This window comes from Ascaphus truei, chromosome 4, assembly GCF_040206685.1.
Source record: "Ascaphus truei isolate aAscTru1 chromosome 4, aAscTru1.hap1, whole genome shotgun sequence".
Lineage (NCBI taxonomy): Eukaryota > Metazoa > Chordata > Amphibia > Anura > Ascaphidae > Ascaphus > Ascaphus truei.
In genome coordinates this window covers 21,151,817-21,172,434 of record NC_134486.1, presented here as the reverse complement: position 1 = coordinate 21,172,434, position 20,618 = coordinate 21,151,817, and the positions used below count along the sequence as shown (strand labels likewise).

Sequence of the window (20,618 nt, the reverse complement as noted above, 5' to 3'; positions counted from 1 at the left end):
AATCAGGGAAGGAAGAACCTCACACAATTTGTTTGCCATCATTTTGGCATTTCATTTTCTATCAGTATTAAGTAAAGATATAGGTCTGTAATTTGAACCAAGACTGTGATCTTTTCCCTCTTTAGGAGACGCGACGTGCGCAACGCGTGAGCGGGGACTTAGAAATATCTATATATGTGTCTTCCGCAAGCGCCGCCCACTCAGCCCGATCAGTGCTAGCGGGGACTTAGCCTTAGGGAAAAAATCCACCTGCCAGGTTGAATCAGGGAAGGAAGAACCTCACACAATTTGTTTGCCATCATTTTGGCATTTCATTTTCTATCAGTATTACGTAAAGCTATAGGTCTGTAATTTGAACCAAGACTGCAATCTTTTCCCTCTTTAGGGAGAGTGAAAATGATTACCTATGGCATTTCTGAAGTAAGTTTTAAAAGAGACATACAGTTATTAAACAATGACAGAAGATGATAGGTTAAGATATCAGCAAATGTCTTATAATATTTCTTTAAAAAAGCTGTCTGGGCTGGTTGATTTATTAATTTAAAGTAGTGGTACTGCATGCCCACTTATCCCATTATTATTTCAACAGTGCAGTACCGTTATGATCCTTCCATCTCTCAAACTTGAAGTTCAGGGGCGGGATGAAATTAAAATAAATTAACAGAGTCACTGTCAGGTATGGTAAGCGTTAGAAAATATGTGTTTAATTGTCAGAAAATAAGCAAAACATACGACGAGAATGGGATTCGAACCCATGCGTGCAGAGCACAATGGATTAGCAGTCCATCGCCTTAACCACTCGGCCACCTCGTCAGGTATTTTAGGTGTTTATTTAGGTGTTTATTTAGGTGTTTATTTAGGTGTTTATTTAGGTGTTTATATAGGTGTTTATTTAGGTGTTTATTTAGGTGTTTATTTAGAGCATTTAAAAATAAAAAGTATAGGAGGAAATGGAGGGGGATGCAGAACATAAAAATGAATTGAAATGGGGAGGTGGAAAGGAGGACATAGTACATTCTATATGGCATGGCCATGAGACAGAGAAATAAGCATAGCTTCTTCTGCAAAATCACAGTTTTAATTAGAGCATAACATATTGGGAGGTTTCCCATTCATGCCAAATCAAACTAAAACCTATAAAAGATTCCTTCAGCAAACTTGGGAAATATTCTTTAAGATTAACCTATCTCCATTTTTGTAAAAGCACAGCCACAGGTGGAGTTTCCTTCTTCATCCAGTAATTTGTAATTGTGCATTGACTGGCTGATAATTCTTGTGAAGACAGTATTTTGTTCTGTTTGGATATGATACATCGTTCCAATTTCTCCACAACCTCTCCAGTATCTATTGGAGGACTCCGGAAAATTTTTGTCAAGTCTATTTTGCACTAGATACCAACAAAAGAGAACTTTACACCCATTTTCTTTATATTTGTACAGATTGAACTTTTTGATGTGTCAGTAGAGATAGCTTCCTACTTCTCAAGTGATAAATTCATGCCCAGTTCTCTTTCCCAGTTTAGCATGTATGAAAGCTTAGTACTTGGGTACTAAGTTCGGTCTCTCATAAATGAAGAATCCAGGCACAGTTGCAGTTTCTGAAAGCCGGTGATCCAACCTAATGTTCCCACATTGCAGATTCAAGGAGGTTGTGACATTTCGTCATTGGAGATAACGGAAAGACTCAGAGTGGGGAAGATCATATTTTATTTGTAGTTCGGTGAAAGATTGTAACAATCCAAATCCAAACCAAGCAAGAAAGCTCTTAGTTTTGCAGCCTGCCATAAATTGTGCATTGGAAAGTAGTAGTAACATAGGGGATAAACACTTGGCTAGCCCAGCTTTAATAGGCCATTTATTCCAGTAAAATAACAGAACTAGAAATGGATGGAATGACGTCAATTTTTCAGGTTTTTTTTTACTTGGGTATCCAAAGTAAGTTTGTAAGGGGGTGGGGAAGTACATTTTCAACTTCCACCCAACGTTTGAAATCAGTGTTTGCATGCCAAAACCCACCTGGTCAGGTTGGATTAGGGAAGGAAGAACTACACCCAATGTGTTTGCCATCATTTTGGCATTTCATTTTCTATCAGTATTAAGTAAAGATATAGGTCTGTAATTTGAACCAAGACTGTGATCTTTTCCCTCTTTAGGAGACGCGACGTGCGCAACGCGGGAGCGGGGACTTAGAAATATCTATATATGTGTCTTCCGCAAGCGCCGCCCACTCAGCCCGATCAGTGCTAGCGGGGACTTAGCCTTAGGGAAAAAATCCACCTGCCAGGTTGAATCAGGGAAGGAAGAACCTCACACAATTTGTTTGCCATCATTTTGGCATTTCATTTTCTATCAGTATTACGTAAAGCTATAGGTCTGTAATTTGAACCAAGACTGCAATCTTTTCCCTCTTTAGGGAGAGTGAAAATGATTACCTATGGCATTTCTGAAGTAAGTTTTAAAAGAGACATACAGTTATTAAACAATGACAGAAGATGATAGGTTAAGATATCAGCAAATGTCTTATAATATTTCTTTAAAAAAGCTGTCTGGGCTGGTTGATTTATTAATTTAAAGTAGTGGTACTGCATGCCCACTTATCCCATTATTATTTCAACAGTGCAGTACCGTTATGATCCTTCCATCTCTCAAACTTGAAGTTCAGGGGCGGGATGAAATTAAAATAAATTAACAGAGTCACTGTCAGGTATGGTAAGCGTTAGAAAATATGTGTTTAATTGTCAGAAAATAAGCAAAACATACGACGAGAATGGGATTCGAACCCATGCGTGCAGAGCACAATGGATTAGCAGTCCATCGCCTTAACCACTCGGCCAACTCGTCAGGTATTTTAGGTGTTTATTTAGGTGTTTATTTAGGTGTTTATTTAGGTGTTTATTTAGGTGTTTATATAGGTGTTTATATAGGTGTTTATTTAGGTGTTTATTTAGGTGTTTATTTAGGTGTTTATTTAAATAACATCGACACTGTAATGCGAAGCACATTTGTATTATGAGCAATAGAACGTAAACAGTCCTATAAAGTTATAAGTCCCCGCTCCATTGACTCCATTGATGTAGAGATGAGCCTCTTTAGGAGACGCGACGTGCGCAACGCGTGAGCGGGGACTTAGAAATATCTATATATGTGTCTTCCGCAAAAGCCTTATCGGCGTTTACTGCATGAGGCCCTATGTGTTATATTGAGTGAATCCAATGCATGTCTCTCACATGTCATATGTGAGTCATTGATTGTTTAGAACTGCTATTGGAACTTGGCAAATCAAATTTTGATTGATTTTTAATGGCTATTTTTCACCTATATCAGTGTTGTTTTTATCCTGGCAGATTACTCTTTGACAAAGCGCCCTGTGCGTGAAACGCATCAGAGTACCTGCCAGGACTATCCATGTATCTGTTTTTTTAGCTAATAAAATGTTTTTATATTTGCATCCTGTCTGCCAGTTAATTTGTTTAGTAGTGCTCCAGCTTGTTCCTTCAGGACGTTCCCCTTGCATAATACAGTATACTGTATAAGATTGATAATTCTCCTGGTGGTGTCTGTTGCTTGTCTCTTAGGCTAAGTCCCCGCTAGCTCTGGGTGTGCTCATGCTTGGAGAGTGCTCCGAGCATGAGCGCTGGGTATCAGGCTTGTACGCGTGCGCGGGGGAGGGGAGGAGCATTGCGGGTAGTTCAGCGCACAGGTAAGTATAGATTTTTTGTTTACATACACACCGTTCGCGGCTGAGCATGTGTGCATGAGCACGAGCACCACGCGACGTGCGCAACGCGTGAGCGGGGACTTAGAAATATCTATATATGTGTCTTCCGCAAGCGCCGCCCACTCAGCCCGATCAGTGCTAGCGGGGACTTAGCCTTAGGGAAAAAATCCACCTGCCAGGTTGAATCAGGGAAGGAAGAACCTCACACAATTTGTTTGCCATCATTTTGGCATTTCATTTTCTATCAGTATTAAGTAAAGATATAGGTCTGTAATTTGAACCAAGACTGTGATCTTTTCCCTCTTTAGGAGACGCGACGTGCGCAACGCGTGAGCGGGGACTTAGAAATATCTATATATGTGTCTTCCGCAAGCGCCGCCCACTCAGCCCGATCAGTGCTAGCGGGGACTTAGCCTTAGGGAAAAAATCCACCTGCCAGGTTGAATCAGGGAAGGAAGAACCTCACACAATTTGTTTGCCATCATTTTGGCATTTCATTTTCTATCAGTATTACGTAAAGCTATAGGTCTGTAATTTGAACCAAGACTGCAATCTTTTCCCTCTTTAGGGAGAGTGAAAATGATTACCTATGGCATTTCTGAAGTAAGTTTTAAAAGAGACATACAGTTATTAAACAATGACAGAAGATGATAGGTTAAGATATCAGCAAATGTCTTATAATATTTCTTTAAAAAAGCTGTCTGGGCTGGTTGATTTATTAATTTAAAGTAGTGGTACTGCATGCCCACTTATCCCATTATTATTTCAACAGTGCAGTACCGTTATGATCCTTCCATCTCTCAAACTTGAAGTTCAGGGGCGGGATGAAATTAAAATAAATTAACAGAGTCACTGTCAGGTATGGTAAGCGTTAGAAAATATGTGTTTAATTGTCAGAAAATAAGCAAAACATACGACGAGAATGGGATTCGAACCCATGCGTGCAGAGCACAATGGATTAGCAGTCCATCGCCTTAACCACTCGGCCACCTCGTCAGGTATTTTAGGTGTTTATTTAGGTGTTTATTTAGGTGTTTATTTAGGTGTTTATTTAGGTGTTTATATAGGTGTTTATTTAGGTGTTTATTTAGGTGTTTATTTAGAGCATTTAAAAATAAAAAGTATAGGAGGAAATGGAGGGGGATGCAGAACATAAAAATGAATTGAAATGGGGAGGTGGAAAGGAGGACATAGTACATTCTATATGGCATGGCCATGAGACAGAGAAATAAGCATAGCTTCTTCTGCAAAATCACAGTTTTAATTAGAGCATAACATATTGGGAGGTTTCTCATTCATGCCAAATCAAACTAAAACCTATAAAAGATTCCTTCAGCAAACTTGGGAAATATTCTTTAAGATTAACCTATCTCCATTTTTGTAAAAGCACAGCCACAGGTGGAGTTTCCTTCTTCATCCAGTAATTTGTAATTGTGCATTGACTGGCTGATAATTCTTGTGAAGACAGTATTTTGTTCTGTTTGGATATGATACATCGTTCCAATTTCTCCACAACCTCTCCAGTATCTATTGGAGGACTCCGGAAAATTTTTGTCAAGTCTATTTTGCACTAGATACCAACAAAAGAGAACTTTACACCCATTTTCTTTATATTTGTACAGATTGAACTTTTTGATGTGTCAGTAGAGATAGCTTCCTACTTCTCAAGTGATAAATTCATGCCCAGTTCTCTTTCCCAGTTTAGCATGTATGAAAGCTTAGTACTTGGGTACTAAGTTCGGTCTCTCATAAATGAAGAATCCAGGCACAGTTGCAGTTTCTGAAAGCCGGTGATCCAACCTAATGTTCCCACATTGCAGATTCAAGGAGGTTGTGACATTTCGTCATTGGAGATAACGGAAAGACTCAGAGTGGGGAAGATCATATTTTATTTGTAGTTCGGTGAAAGATTGTAACAATCCAAATCCAAACCAAGCAAGAAAGCTCTTAGTTTTGCAGCCTGCCATAAATTGTGCATTGGAAAGTAGTAGTAACATAGGGGATAAACACTTGGCTAGCCCAGCTTTAATAGGCCATTTATTCCAGTAAAATAACAGAACTAGAAATGGATGGAATGACGTCAATTTTTCAGGTTTTTTTTTACTTGGGTATCCAAAGTAAGTTTGTAAGGGGGTGGGGAAGTACATTTTCAACTTCCACCCAACGTTTGAAATCAGTGTTTGCATGCCAAAACCCACCTGGTCAGGTTGGATTAGGGAAGGAAGAACTACACCCAATGTGTTTGCCATCATTTTGGCATTTCATTTTCTATCAGTATTAAGTAAAGATATAGGTCTGTAATTTGAACCAAGACTGTGATCTTTTCCCTCTTTAGGAGACGCGACGTGCGCAACGCGGGAGCGGGGACTTAGAAATATCTATATATGTGTCTTCCGCAAGCGCCGCCCACTCAGCCCGATCAGTGCTAGCGGGGACTTAGCCTTAGGGAAAAAATCCACCTGCCAGGTTGAATCAGGGAAGGAAGAACCTCACACAATTTGTTTGCCATCATTTTGGCATTTCATTTTCTATCAGTATTACGTAAAGCTATAGGTCTGTAATTTGAACCAAGACTGCAATCTTTTCCCTCTTTAGGGAGAGTGAAAATGATTACCTATGGCATTTCTGAAGTAAGTTTTAAAAGAGACATACAGTTATTAAACAATGACAGAAGATGATAGGTTAAGATATCAGCAAATGTCTTATAATATTTCTTTAAAAAAGCTGTCTGGGCTGGTTGATTTATTAATTTAAAGTAGTGGTACTGCATGCCCACTTATCCCATTATTATTTCAACAGTGCAGTACCGTTATGATCCTTCCATCTCTCAAACTTGAAGTTCAGGGGCGGGATGAAATTAAAATAAATTAACAGAGTCACTGTCAGGTATGGTAAGCGTTAGAAAATATGTGTTTAATTGTCAGAAAATAAGCAAAACATACGACGAGAATGGGATTCGAACCCATGCGTGCAGAGCACAATGGATTAGCAGTCCATCGCCTTAACCACTCGGCCACCTCGTCAGGTATTTTAGGTGTTTATTTAGGTGTTTATTTAGGTGTTTATTTAGGTGTTTATATAGGTGTTTATTTAGGTGTTTATTTAGGTGTTTATTTAGAGCATTTAAAAATAAAAAGTATAGGAGGAAATGGAGGGGGATGCAGAACATAAAAATGAATTGAAATGGGGAGGTGGAAAGGAGGACATAGTACATTCTATATGGCATGGCCATGAGACAGAGAAATAAGCATAGCTTCTTCTGCAAAATCACAGTTTTAATTAGAGCATAACATATTGGGAGGTTTCCCATTCATGCCAAATCAAACTAAAACCTATAAAAGATTCCTTCAGCAAACTTGGGAAATATTCTTTAAGATTAACCTATCTCCATTTTTGTAAAAGCACAGCCACAGGTGGAGTTTCCTTCTTCATCCAGTAATTTGTAATTGTGCATTGACTGGCTGATAATTCTTGTGAAGACAGTATTTTGTTCTGTTTGGATATGATACATCGTTCCAATTTCTCCACAACCTCTCAAGTATCTATTGGAGGACTCCGGAAAAATTTTGTCAAGTCTATTTTGCACTAGATACCAACAAAAGAGAACTTTACACCCATTTTCTTTATATTTGTACAGATTGAACTTTTAGATGTGTCAGTAGAGATAGCTTCCTACTTCTCAAGTGATAAATTCATGCCCAGTTCTCTTTCCCAGTTTAGCATGTATGAAAGCTTAGTACTTGGGTACTAAGTTCGGTCTCTCATAAATGAAGAATCCAGGCACAGTTGCAGTTTCTGAAAGCCGGTGATCCAACCTAATGTTCCCACATTGCAGATTCAAGGAGGTTGTGACATTTCGTCATTGGAGATAACGGAAAGACTCAGAGTGGGGAAGATCATATTTTATTTGTAGTTCGGTGAAAGATTGTAACAATCCAAATCCAAACCAAGCAAGAAAGCTCTTAGTTTTGCAGCCTGCCATAAATTGTGCATTGGAAAGTAGTAGTAACATAGGGGATAAACACTTGGCTAGCCCAGCTTTAATAGGCCATTTATTCCAGTAAAATAAGAAAAATAGAAATGGATGGAATGACGTCAATTTTTCAGTGTTTTTTTTACTTGGGTATCCAAAGTAAGTTTGTAAGGGGGTGGGGAAGTACATTTTCAACTTCCACCCAACGTTTGAAATCAGTGTTTGCATGCCAAAACCCACCTGGTCAGGTTGGATTAGTGAAGGAAGAACTACACCCAATGTGTTTGCCATCATTTTGGCATTTCATTTTCTATCAGTATTAAGTAAAGATATAGGTCTGTAATTTGAACCAAGACTGTGATCTTTTCCCTCTTTAGGAGACGCGACGTGCGCAACGCGTGAGCGGGGATTTAGAAATATCTATATATGTGTCTTCCGCAAGCGCCGCCCACTCAGCCCGATCAGTGCTAGCGGGGACTTAGCCTTAGGGAAAAAATCCACCTGCCAGGTTGAATCAGGGAAGGAAGAACCTCACACAATTTGTTTGCCATCATTTTGGCATTTCATTTTCTATCAGTATTACGTAAAGCTATAGGTCTGTAATTTGAACCAAGACTGCAATCTTTTCCCTCTTTAGGGAGAGTGAAAATGATTACCTATGGCATTTCTGAAGTAAGTTTTAAAAGAGACATACAGTTATTAAACAATGACAGAAGATGATAGGTTAAGATATCAGCAAATGTCTTATAATATTTCTTTAAAAAAGCTGTCTGGGCTGGTTGATTTATTAATTTAAAGTAGTGGTACTGCATGCCCACTTATCCCATTATTATTTCAACAGTGCAGTACCGTTATGATCCTTCCATCTCTCAAACTTGAAGTTCAGGGGCGGGATGAAATTAAAATAAATTAACAGAGTCACTGTCAGGTATGGTAAGCGTTAGAAAATATGTGTTTAATTGTCAGAAAATAAGCAAAACATACGACGAGAATGGGATTCGAACCCATGCGTGCAGAGCACAATGGATTAGCAGTCCATCGCCTTAACCACTCGGCCAACTCGTCAGGTATTTTAGGTGTTTATTTAGGTGTTTATTTAGGTGTTTATTTAGGTGTTTATTTAGGTGTTTATTTAGGTGTTTATTTAGGTGTTTATTTAGGTGTTTATATAGGTGTTTATATAGGTGTTTATTTAGGTGTTTATTTAGGTGTTTATTTAGGTGTTTATTTAAATAACATCGACACTGTAATGCGAAGCACATTTGTATTATGAGCAATAGAACGTAAACAGTCCTATAAAGTTATAAGTCCCCGCTCCATTGACTCCATTGATGTAGAGATGAGCCTCTTTAGGAGACGCGACGTGCGCAACGCGTGAGCGGGGACTTAGAAATATCTATATATGTGTCTTCCGCAAAAGCCTTATCGGCGTTTACTGCATGAGGCCCTATGTGTTATATTGAGTGAATCCAATGCATGTCTCTCACATGTCATATGTGAGTCATTGATTGTTTAGAACTGCTATTGGAACTTGGCAAATCAAATTTTGATTGATTTTTAATGGCTATTTTTCACCTATATCAGTGTTGTTTTTATCCTGGCAGATTACTCTTTGACAAAGCGCCCTGTGCGTGAAACGCATCAGAGTACCTGCCAGGACTATCCATGTATCTGTTTTTTTAGCTAATAAAATGTTTTTATATTTGCATCCTGTCTGCCAGTTAATTTGTTTAGTAGTGCTCCAGCTTGTTCCTTCAGGACGTTCCCCTTGCATAATACAGTATACTGTATAAGATTGATAATTCTCCTGGTGGTGTCTGTTGCTTGTCTCTTAGGCTAAGTCCCCGCTAGCTCTGGGTGTGCTCATGCTTGGAGAGTGCTCCGAGCATGAGCGCTGGGTATCAGGCTTGTACGCGTGCGCGGGGGAGGGGAGGAGCATTGCGGGTAGTTCAGCGCACAGGTAAGTATAGATTTTTTGTTTACATACACACCGTTCGCGGCTGAGCATGTGTGCATGAGCACGAGCACCACGCGACGTGCGCAACGCGTGAGCGGGGACTTAGAAATATCTATATATGTGTCTTCCGCAAGCGCCGCCCACTCAGCCCGATCAGTGCTAGCGGGGACTTAGCCTTAGGGAAAAAATCCACCTGCCAGGTTGAATCAGGGAAGGAAGAACCTCACACAATTTGTTTGCCATCATTTTGGCATTTCATTTTCTATCAGTATTAAGTAAAGATATAGGTCTGTAATTTGAACCAAGACTGTGATCTTTTCCCTCTTTAGGAGACGCGACGTGCGCAACGCGTGAGCGGGGACTTAGAAATATCTATATATGTGTCTTCCGCAAGCGCCGCCCACTCAGCCCGATCAGTGCTAGCGGGGACTTAGCCTTAGGGAAAAAATCCACCTGCCAGGTTGAATCAGGGAAGGAAGAACCTCACACAATTTGTTTGCCATCATTTTGGCATTTCATTTTCTATCAGTATTACGTAAAGCTATAGGTCTGTAATTTGAACCAAGACTGCAATCTTTTCCCTCTTTAGGGAGAGTGAAAATGATTACCTATGGCATTTCTGAAGTAAGTTTTAAAAGAGACATACAGTTATTAAACAATGACAGAAGATGATAGGTTAAGATATCAGCAAATGTCTTATAATATTTCTTTAAAAAAGCTGTCTGGGCTGGTTGATTTATTAATTTAAAGTAGTGGTACTGCATGCCCACTTATCCCATTATTATTTCAACAGTGCAGTACCGTTATGATCCTTCCATCTCTCAAACTTGAAGTTCAGGGGCGGGATGAAATTAAAATAAATTAACAGAGTCACTGTCAGGTATGGTAAGCGTTAGAAAATATGTGTTTAATTGTCAGAAAATAAGCAAAACATACGACGAGAATGGGATTCGAACCCATGCGTGCAGAGCACAATGGATTAGCAGTCCATCGCCTTAACCACTCGGCCACCTCGTCAGGTATTTTAGGTGTTTATTTAGGTGTTTATTTAGGTGTTTATTTAGGTGTTTATTTAGGTGTTTATATAGGTGTTTATTTAGGTGTTTATTTAGGTGTTTATTTAGAGCATTTAAAAATAAAAAGTATAGGAGGAAATGGAGGGGGATGCAGAACATAAAAATGAATTGAAATGGGGAGGTGGAAAGGAGGACATAGTACATTCTATATGGCATGGCCATGAGACAGAGAAATAAGCATAGCTTCTTCTGCAAAATCACAGTTTTAATTAGAGCATAACATATTGGGAGGTTTCCCATTCATGCCAAATCAAACTAAAACCTATAAAAGATTCCTTCAGCAAACTTGGGAAATATTCTTTAAGATTAACCTATCTCCATTTTTGTAAAAGCACAGCCACAGGTGGAGTTTCCTTCTTCATCCAGTAATTTGTAATTGTGCATTGACTGGCTGATAATTCTTGTGAAGACAGTATTTTGTTCTGTTTGGATATGATACATCGTTCCAATTTCTCCACAACCTCTCCAGTATCTATTGGAGGACTCCGGAAAATTTTTGTCAAGTCTATTTTGCACTAGATACCAACAAAAGAGAACTTTACACCCATTTTCTTTATATTTGTACAGATTGAACTTTTTGATGTGTCAGTAGAGATAGCTTCCTACTTCTCAAGTGATAAATTCATGCCCAGTTCTCTTTCCCAGTTTAGCATGTATGAAAGCTTAGTACTTGGGTACTAAGTTCGGTCTCTCATAAATGAAGAATCCAGGCACAGTTGCAGTTTCTGAAAGCCGGTGATCCAACCTAATGTTCCCACATTGCAGATTCAAGGAGGTTGTGACATTTCGTCATTGGAGATAACGGAAAGACTCAGAGTGGGGAAGATCATATTTTATTTGTAGTTCGGTGAAAGATTGTAACAATCCAAATCCAAACCAAGCAAGAAAGCTCTTAGTTTTGCAGCCTGCCATAAATTGTGCATTGGAAAGTAGTAGTAACATAGGGGATAAACACTTGGCTAGCCCAGCTTTAATAGGCCATTTATTCCAGTAAAATAACAGAACTAGAAATGGATGGAATGACGTCAATTTTTCAGGTTTTTTTTTACTTGGGTATCCAAAGTAAGTTTGTAAGGGGGTGGGGAAGTACATTTTCAACTTCCACCCAACGTTTGAAATCAGTGTTTGCATGCCAAAACCCACCTGGTCAGGTTGGATTAGGGAAGGAAGAACTACACCCAATGTGTTTGCCATCATTTTGGCATTTCATTTTCTATCAGTATTAAGTAAAGATATAGGTCTGTAATTTGAACCAAGACTGTGATCTTTTCCCTCTTTAGGAGACGCGACGTGCGCAACGCGGGAGCGGGGACTTAGAAATATCTATATATGTGTCTTCCGCAAGCGCCGCCCACTCAGCCCGATCAGTGCTAGCGGGGACTTAGCCTTAGGGAAAAAATCCACCTGCCAGGTTGAATCAGGGAAGGAAGAACCTCACACAATTTGTTTGCCATCATTTTGGCATTTCATTTTCTATCAGTATTACGTAAAGCTATAGGTCTGTAATTTGAACCAAGACTGCAATCTTTTCCCTCTTTAGGGAGAGTGAAAATGATTACCTATGGCATTTCTGAAGTAAGTTTTAAAAGAGACATACAGTTATTAAACAATGACAGAAGATGATAGGTTAAGATATCAGCAAATGTCTTATAATATTTCTTTAAAAAAGCTGTCTGGGCTGGTTGATTTATTAATTTAAAGTAGTGGTACTGCATGCCCACTTATCCCATTATTATTTCAACAGTGCAGTACCGTTATGATCCTTCCATCTCTCAAACTTGAAGTTCAGGGGCGGGATGAAATTAAAATAAATTAACAGAGTCACTGTCAGGTATGGTAAGCGTTAGAAAATATGTGTTTAATTGTCAGAAAATAAGCAAAACATACAACGAGAATGGGATTCGAACCCATGCGTGCAGAGCACAATGGATTAGCAGTCCATCGCCTTAACCACTCGGCCAACTCGTCAGGTATTTTAGGTGTTTATTTAGGTGTTTATTTAGGTGTTTATTTAGGTGTTTATATAGGTGTTTATATAGGTGTTTATTTAGGTGTTTATTTAGGTGTTTATTTAGGTGTTTATTTAAATAACATCGACACTGTAATGCGAAGCACATTTGTATTATGAGCAATAGAACGTAAACAGTCCTATAAAGTTATAAGTCCCCGCTCCATTGACTCCATTGATGTAGAGATGAGCCTCTTTAGGAGACGCGACGTGCGCAACGCGTGAGCGGGGACTTAGAAATATCTATATATGTGTCTTCCGCAAAAGCCTTATCGGCGTTTACTGCATGAGGCCCTATGTGTTATATTGAGTGAATCCAATGCATGTCTCTCACATGTCATATGTGAGTCATTGATTGTTTAGAACTGCTATTGGAACTTGGCAAATCAAATTTTGATTGATTTTTAATGGCTATTTTTCACCTATATCAGTGTTGTTTTTATCCTGGCAGATTACTCTTTGACAAAGCGCCCTGTGCGTGAAACGCATCAGAGTACCTGCCAGGACTATCCATGTATCTGTTTTTTTAGCTAATAAAATGTTTTTATATTTGCATCCTGTCTGCCAGTTAATTTGTTTAGTAGTGCTCCAGCTTGTTCCTTCAGGACGTTCCCCTTGCATAATACAGTATACTGTATAAGATTGATAATTCTCCTGGTGGTGTCTGTTGCTTGTCTCTTAGGCTAAGTCCCCGCTAGCTCTGGGTGTGCTCATGCTTGGAGAGTGCTCCGAGCATGAGCGCTGGGTATCAGGCTTGTACGCGTGCGCGGGGGAGGGGAGGAGCATTGCGGGTAGTTCAGCGCACAGGTAAGTATAGATTTTTTGTTTACATACACACCGTTCGCGGCTGAGCATGTGTGCATGAGCACGAGCACCACGCGACGTGCGCAACGCGTGAGCGGGGACTTAGAAATATCTATATATGTGTCTTCCGCAAGCGCCGCCCACTCAGCCCGATCAGTGCTAGCGGGGACTTAGCCTTAGGGAAAAAATCCACCTGCCAGGTTGAATCAGGGAAGGAAGAACCTCACACAATTTGTTTGCCATCATTTTGGCATTTCATTTTCTATCAGTATTAAGTAAAGATATAGGTCTGTAATTTGAACCAAGACTGTGATCTTTTCCCTCTTTAGGAGACGCGACGTGCGCAACGCGTGAGCGGGGACTTAGAAATATCTATATATGTGTCTTCCGCAAGCGCCGCCCACTCAGCCCGATCAGTGCTAGCGGGGACTTAGCCTTAGGGAAAAAATCCACCTGCCAGGTTGAATCAGGGAAGGAAGAACCTCACACAATTTGTTTGCCATCATTTTGGCATTTCATTTTCTATCAGTATTACGTAAAGCTATAGGTCTGTAATTTGAACCAAGACTGCAATCTTTTCCCTCTTTAGGGAGAGTGAAAATGATTACCTATGGCATTTCTGAAGTAAGTTTTAAAAGAGACATACAGTTATTAAACAATGACAGAAGATGATAGGTTAAGATATCAGCAAATGTCTTATAATATTTCTTTAAAAAAGCTGTCTGGGCTGGTTGATTTATTAATTTAAAGTAGTGGTACTGCATGCCCACTTATCCCATTATTATTTCAACAGTGCAGTACCGTTATGATCCTTCCATCTCTCAAACTTGAAGTTCAGGGGCGGGATGAAATTAAAATAAATTAACAGAGTCACTGTCAGGTATGGTAAGCGTTAGAAAATATGTGTTTAATTGTCAGAAAATAAGCAAAACATACGACGAGAATGGGATTCGAACCCATGCGTGCAGAGCACAATGGATTAGCAGTCCATCGCCTTAACCACTCGGCCACCTCGTCAGGTATTTTAGGTGTTTATTTAGGTGTTTATTTAGGTGTTTATTTAGGTGTTTATTTAGGTGTTTATATAGGTGTTTATTTAGGTGTTTATTTAGGTGTTTATTTAGAGCATTTAAAAATAAAAAGTATAGGAGGAAATGGAGGGGGATGCAGAACATAAAAATGAATTGAAATGGGGAGGTGGAAAGGAGGACATAGTACATTCTATATGGCATGGCCATGAGACAGAGAAATAAGCATAGCTTCTTCTGCAAAATCACAGTTTTAATTAGAGCATAACATATTGGGAGGTTTCCCATTCATGCCAAATCAAACTAAAACCTATAAAAGATTCCTTCAGCAAACTTGGGAAATATTCTTTAAGATTAACCTATCTCCATTTTTGTAAAAGCACAGCCACAGGTGGAGTTTCCTTCTTCATCCAGTAATTTGTAATTGTGCATTGACTGGCTGATAATTCTTGTGAAGACAGTATTTTGTTCTGTTTGGATATGATACATCGTTCCAATTTCTCCACAACCTCTCCAGTATCTATTGGAGGACTCCGGAAAATTTTTGTCAAGTCTATTTTGCACTAGATACCAACAAAAGAGAACTTTACACCCATTTTCTTTATATTTGTACAGATTGAACTTTTTGATGTGTCAGTAGAGATAGCTTCCTACTTCTCAAGTGATAAATTCATGCCCAGTTCTCTTTCCCAGTTTAGCATGTATGAAAGCTTAGTACTTGGGTACTAAGTTCGGTCTCTCATAAATGAAGAATCCAGGCACAGTTGCAGTTTCTGAAAGCCGGTGATCCAACCTAATGTTCCCACATTGCAGATTCAAGGAGGTTGTGACATTTCGTCATTGGAGATAACGGAAAGACTCAGAGTGGGGAAGATCATATTTTATTTGTAGTTCGGTGAAAGATTGTAACAATCCAAATCCAAACCAAGCAAGAAAGCTCTTAGTTTTGCAGCCTGCCATAAATTGTGCATTGGAAAGTAGTAGTAACATAGGGGATAAACACTTGGCTAGCCCAGCTTTAATAGGCCATTTATTCCAGTAAAATAACAGAACTAGAAATGGATGGAATGACGTCAATTTTTCAGGTTTTTTTTTACTTGGGTATCCAAAGTAAGTTTGTAAGGGGGTGGGGAAGTACATTTTCAACTTCCACCCAACGTTTGAAATCAGTGTTTGCATGCCAAAACCCACCTGGTCAGGTTGGATTAGGGAAGGAAGAACTACACCCAATGTGTTTGCCATCATTTTGGCATTTCATTTTCTATCAGTATTAAGTAAAGATATAGGTCTGTAATTTGAACCAAGACTGTGATCTTTTCCCTCTTTAGGAGACGCGACGTGCGCAACGCGGGAGCGGGGACTTAGAAATATCTATATATGTGTCTTCCGCAAGCGCCGCCCACTCAGCCCGATCAGTGCTAGCGGGGACTTAGCCTTAGGGAAAAAATCCACCTGCCAGGTTGAATCAGGGAAGGAAGAACCTCACACAATTTGTTTGCCATCATTTTGGCATTTCATTTTCTATCAGTATTACGTAAAGCTATAGGTCTGTAATTTGAACCAAGACTGCAATCTTTTCCCTCTTTAGGGAGAGTGAAAATGATTACCTATGGCATTTCTGAAGTAAGTTTTAAAAGAGACATACAGTTATTAAACAATGACAGAAGATGATAGGTTAAGATATCAGCAAATGTCTTATAATATTTCTTTAAAAAAGCTGTCTGGGCTGGTTGATTTATTAATTTAAAGTAGTGGTACTGCATGCCCACTTATCCCATTATTATTTCAACAGTGCAGTACCGTTATGATCCTTCCATCTCTCAAACTTGAAGTTCAGGGGCGGGATGAAATTAAAATAAATTAACAGAGTCACTGTCAGGTATGGTAAGCGTTAGAAAATATGTGTTTAATTGTCAGAAAATAAGCAAAACATACGACGAGAATGGGATTCGAACCCATGCGTGCAGAGCACAATGGATTAGCAGTCCATCGCCTTAACCACTCGGCCAACTCATCAGGTATTTTAGGTGTTTATTTAGGTGTTTATTTAGGTGTTTATTTAGGTGTTTATTTAGGTGTTTATTTAGGTGTTTATTTAGGTGTTTATTTAGGTGTTTATTTAGGTGTTTATATAGGTGTTTATATAGGTGTTTATTTAGGTGTTTATTTAGGTGTTTATTTAGGTGTTTATTTAAATAACATCGACACTGTAATGCGAAGCACATTTGTATTATGAGCAATAGAACGTAAACAGTCCTATAAAGTTATAAGTCCCCGCTCCATTGACTCCATTGATGTAGAGATGAGCCTCTTTAGGAGACGCGACGTGCGCAACGCGTGAGCGGGGACTTAGAAATATCTATATATGTGTCTTCCGCAAAAGCCTTATCGGCGTTTACTGCATGAGGCCCTATGTGTTATATTGAGTGAATCCAATGCATGTCTCTCACATGTCATATGTGAGTCATTGATTGTTTAGAACTGCTATTGGAACTTGGCAAATCAAATTTTGATTGATTTTTAATGGCTATTTTTCACCTATATCAGTGTTGTTTTTATCCTGGCAGATTACTCTTTGACAAAGCGCCCTGTGCGTGAAACGCATCAGAGTACCTGCCAGGACTATCCATGTATCTGTTTTTTTAGCTAATAAAATGTTTTTATATTTGCATCCTGTCTGCCAGTTAATTTGTTTAGTAGTGCTCCAGCTTGTTCCTTCAGGACGTTCCCCTTGCATAATACAGTATACTGTATAAGATTGATAATTCTCCTGGTGGTGTCTGTTGCTTGTCTCTTAGGCTAAGTCCCCGCTAGCTCTGGGTGTGCTCATGCTTGGAGAGTGCTCCGAGCATGAGCGCTGGGTATCAGGCTTGTACGCGTGCGCGGGGGAGGGGAGGAGCATTGCGGGTAGTTCAGCGCACAGGTAAGTATAGATTTTTTGTTTACATACACACCGTTCGCGGCTGAGCATGTGTGCATGAGCACGAGCACCACGCGACGTGCGCAACGCGTGAGCGGGGACTTAGAAATATCTATATATGTGTCTTCCGCAAGCGCCGCCCACTCAGCCCGATCAGTGCTAGCGGGGACTTAGCCTTAGGGAAAAAATCCACCTGCCAGGTTGAATCAGGGAAGGAAGAACCTCACACAATTTGTTTGCCATCATTTTGGCATTTCATTTTCTATCAGTATTAAGTAAAGATATAGGTCTGTAATTTGAACCAAGACTGTGATCTTTTCCCTCTTTAGGAGACGCGACGTGCGCAACGCGTGAGCGGGGACTTAGAAATATCTATATATGTGTCTTCCGCAAGCGCCGCCCACTCAGCCCGATCAGTGCTAGCGGGGACTTAGCCTTAGGGAAAAAATCCACCTGCCAGGTTGAATCAGGGAAGGAAGAACCTCACACAATTTGTTTGCCATCATTTTGGCATTTCATTTTCTATCAGTATTACGTAAAGCTATAGGTCTGTAATTTGAACCAAGACTGCAATCTTTTCCCTCTTTAGGGAGAGTGAAAATGATTACCTATGGCATTTCTGAAGTAAGTTTTAAAAGAGACATACAGTTATTAAACAATGACAGAAGATGATAGGTTAAGATATCAGCAAATGTCTTATAATATTTCTTTAAAAAAGCTGTCTGGGCTGGTTGATTTATTAATTTAAAGTAGTGGTACTGCATGCCCACTTATCCCATTATTATTTCAACAGTGCAGTACCGTTATGATCCTTCCATCTCTCAAACTTGAAGTTCAGGGGCGGGATGAAATTAAAATAAATTAACAGAGTCACTGTCAGGTATGGTAAGCGTTAGAAAATATGTGTTTAATTGTCAGAAAATAAGCAAAACATACGACGAGAATGGGATTCGAACCCATGCGTGCAGAGCACAATGGATTAGCAGTCCATCGCCTTAACCACTCGGCCACCTCGTCAGGTATTTTAGGTGTTTATTTAGGTGTTTATTTAGGTGTTTATTTAGGTGTTTATATAGGTGTTTATTTAGGTGTTTATTTAGGTGTTTATTTAGAGCATTTAAAAATAAAAAGTATAGGAGGAAATGGAGGGGGATGCAGAACATAAAAATGAATTGAAATGGGGAGGTGGAAAGGAGGACATAGTACATTCTATATGGCATGGCCATGAGACAGAGAAATAAGCATAGCTTCTTCTGCAAAATCACAGTTTTAATTAGAGCATAACATATTGGGAGGTTTCCCATTCATGCCAAATCAAACTAAAACCTATAAAAGATTCCTTCAGCAAACTTGGGAAATATTCTTTAAGATTAACCTATCTCCATTTTTGTAAAAGCACAGCCACAGGTGGAGTTTCCTTCTTCATCCAGTAATTTGTAATTGTGCATTGACTGGCTGATAATTCTTGTGAAGACAGTATTTTGTTCTGTTTGGATATGATACATCGTTCCAATTTCTCCACAACCTCTCAAGTATCTATTGGAGGACTCCGGAAAATTTTTGTCAAGTCTATTTTGCACTAGATACCAACAAAAGAGAACTTTACACCCATTTTCTTTATATTTGTACAGATTGAACTTTTAGATGTGTCAGTAGAGATAGCTTCCTACTTCTCAAGTGATAAATTCATGCCCAGTTCTCTTTCCCAGTTTAGCATGTATGAAAGCTTAGTACTTGGGTACTAAGTTCGGTCTCTCATAAATGAAGAATCCAGGCACAGTTGCAGTTTCTGAAAGCCGGTGATCCAACCTAATGTTCCCACATTGCAGATTCAAGGAGGTTGTGACATTTCGTCATTGGAGATAACGGAAAGACTCAGAGTGGGGAAGATCATATTTTATTTGTAGTTCGGTGAAAGATTGTAACAATCCAAATCCAAACCAAGCAAGAAAGCTCTTAGTTTTGCAGCCTGCCATAAATTGTGCATTGGAAAGTAGTAGTAACATAGGGGATAAACACTTGGCTAGCCCAGCTTTAATAGGCCATTTATTCCAGTAAAATAAGAGAAATAGAAATGGATGGAATGACGTCAATTTTTCAGTGTTTTTTTTACTTGGGTATCCAAAGTAAGTTTGTAAGGGGGTGGGGAAGTACATTTTCAACTTCCACCCAACGTTTGAAATCAGTGTTTGCATGCCAAAACCCACCTGGTCAGGTTGGATTAGTGAAGGAAGAACTACACCCAATGTGTTTGCCATCATTTTGGCATTTCATTTTCTATCAGTATTAAGTAAAGATATAGGTCTGTAATTTGAACCAAGACTGTGATCTTTTCCCTCTTTAGGAGACGCGACGTGCGCAACGCGTGAGCGGGGATTTAGAAATATCTATATATGTGTCTTCCGCAAGCGCCGCCCACTCAGCCCGATCAGTGCTAGCGGGGACTTAGCCTTAGGGAAAAAATCCACCTGCCAGGTTGAATCAGGGAAGGAAGAACCTCACACAATTTGTTTGCCATCATTTTGGCATTTCATTTTCTATCAGTATTACGTAAAGCTATAGGTCTGTAATTTGAACCAAGACTGCAATCTTTTCCCTCTTTAGGGAGAGTGAAAATGATTACCTATGGCATTTCTGAAGTAAGTTTTAAAAGAGACATACAGTTATTAAACAATGACAGAAGATGATAGGTTAAGATATCAGCAAATGTCTTATAATATTTCTTTAAAAAAGCTGTCTGGGCTGGTTGATTTATTAATTTAAAGTAGTGGTACTGCATGCCCACTTATCCCATTATTATTTCAACAGTGCAGTACCGTTATGATCCTTCCATCTCTCAAACTTGAAGTTCAGGGGCGGGATGAAATTAAAATAAATTAACAGAGTCACTGTCAGGTATGGTAAGCGTTAGAAAATATGTGTTTAATTGTCAGAAAATAAGCAAAACATACGACGAGAATGGGATTCGAACCCATGCGTGCAGAGCACAATGGATTAGCAGTCCATCGCCTTAACCACTCGGCCACCTCGTCAGGTATTTTAGGTGTTTATTTAGGTGTTTATTTAGGTGTTTATTTAGGTGTTTATTTAGGTGTTTATTTAGGTGTTTATTTAGGTGTTTATTTAGGTGTTTAT

At 39.3% G+C, this 20,618-nt stretch overlaps 9 non-coding genes across 9 annotated transcripts; all 9 read right to left on the bottom strand.

The window, feature by feature from the left end:
* Positions 1–731: 731 nt before the first annotated feature.
* Positions 732–813, bottom strand: TRNAS-GCU (transfer RNA serine (anticodon GCU)). The gene has a single exon. It is a non-coding gene; the product is annotated as a tRNA-Ser (tRNA).
* A 1,945-nt stretch (positions 814–2,758) lies between these two features.
* TRNAS-GCU (transfer RNA serine (anticodon GCU)) lies at positions 2,759–2,840 on the bottom strand. The gene has a single exon. It is a non-coding gene; the product is annotated as a tRNA-Ser (tRNA).
* Positions 2,841–4,631: 1,791 nt separating this feature from the next.
* On the bottom strand, positions 4,632–4,713 carry TRNAS-GCU (transfer RNA serine (anticodon GCU)). The gene has a single exon. It is a non-coding gene; the product is annotated as a tRNA-Ser (tRNA).
* A 1,945-nt stretch (positions 4,714–6,658) lies between these two features.
* Positions 6,659–6,740, bottom strand: TRNAS-GCU (transfer RNA serine (anticodon GCU)). Its single transcript has one exon. It is a non-coding gene; the product is annotated as a tRNA-Ser (tRNA).
* A 1,933-nt stretch (positions 6,741–8,673) lies between these two features.
* TRNAS-GCU (transfer RNA serine (anticodon GCU)) lies at positions 8,674–8,755 on the bottom strand. The gene has a single exon. It is a non-coding gene; the product is annotated as a tRNA-Ser (tRNA).
* A 1,827-nt stretch (positions 8,756–10,582) lies between these two features.
* TRNAS-GCU (transfer RNA serine (anticodon GCU)) lies at positions 10,583–10,664 on the bottom strand. Its single transcript has one exon. It is a non-coding gene; the product is annotated as a tRNA-Ser (tRNA).
* Positions 10,665–14,470: 3,806 nt separating this feature from the next.
* TRNAS-GCU (transfer RNA serine (anticodon GCU)) lies at positions 14,471–14,552 on the bottom strand. Its single transcript has one exon. It is a non-coding gene; the product is annotated as a tRNA-Ser (tRNA).
* A 3,866-nt stretch (positions 14,553–18,418) lies between these two features.
* On the bottom strand, positions 18,419–18,500 carry TRNAS-GCU (transfer RNA serine (anticodon GCU)). Its single transcript has one exon. It is a non-coding gene; the product is annotated as a tRNA-Ser (tRNA).
* Positions 18,501–20,433: 1,933 nt separating this feature from the next.
* On the bottom strand, positions 20,434–20,515 carry TRNAS-GCU (transfer RNA serine (anticodon GCU)). The gene has a single exon. It is a non-coding gene; the product is annotated as a tRNA-Ser (tRNA).
* Positions 20,516–20,618: the final 103 nt, after the last annotated feature.